The following is a 681-nucleotide window of genomic DNA, read 5'->3' on the forward strand; positions in this document are numbered from 1 at the left end:
AAAAAACAACGCTTCAAAAGGTTCCCTATGCCCTGGGGTGCTGGGCACCCGCCCGCCACCACGAGCCCTCGTGGGACCAACGTGATGCCAGAGCCCATCAGGCAGCAAAGCAGCACCCAAACCCCACACCCGGCTCCGCCTGGGACCCCAAAAGCTCCCGCACACCGCTTGAAGCTGTAGGATCCCACCATGAGCACCTGTCACCCCCGGGCTGAGCAGCTCCGCTGTGCCTCAGTTTCCCCATCCCAACCATTGCCTTATGCCGTTGGGATTGTTTCATTTTGTTAGAGCTTTTCGTCGCTTTTGTGTAACATGGGGCGGGTTTGGGCGCTCCAGAGCCCCGCTCGGCTGTCAAGTCGGGCTGAAATCTGTGCCTGCATTCTGCTGGGGACCCAGGAGCGCGGGACGAGATAAAACTAAACCCGAGCGCAGCGTGCATCGTGGCAGCCCCCGCGGATGGGCGCAGCCGTGCGATGCCCTCACTGCGCTCCCAGCACCGTGCCTCGGTTTCCCCAACCGGCGCCGGGAACGAGGGCTGTTCCCCTCCAGCCCCACTCCTCCCCTCCGTTCCACAGCCCCCACAGCCCAGCCACCAGGACCCCCCATCCCCGATGCCGCAGCGAGATGCGATTCCCATCGCATCATCCCCCCCGCTAAAATCCCGACCCTTTCCCCCCGGCC

Source organism: Meleagris gallopavo, chromosome 14 (assembly GCF_000146605.3).
Source record: "Meleagris gallopavo isolate NT-WF06-2002-E0010 breed Aviagen turkey brand Nicholas breeding stock chromosome 14, Turkey_5.1, whole genome shotgun sequence".
In the NCBI taxonomy this organism is placed as follows: Eukaryota; Metazoa; Chordata; class Aves; order Galliformes; family Phasianidae; genus Meleagris; species Meleagris gallopavo.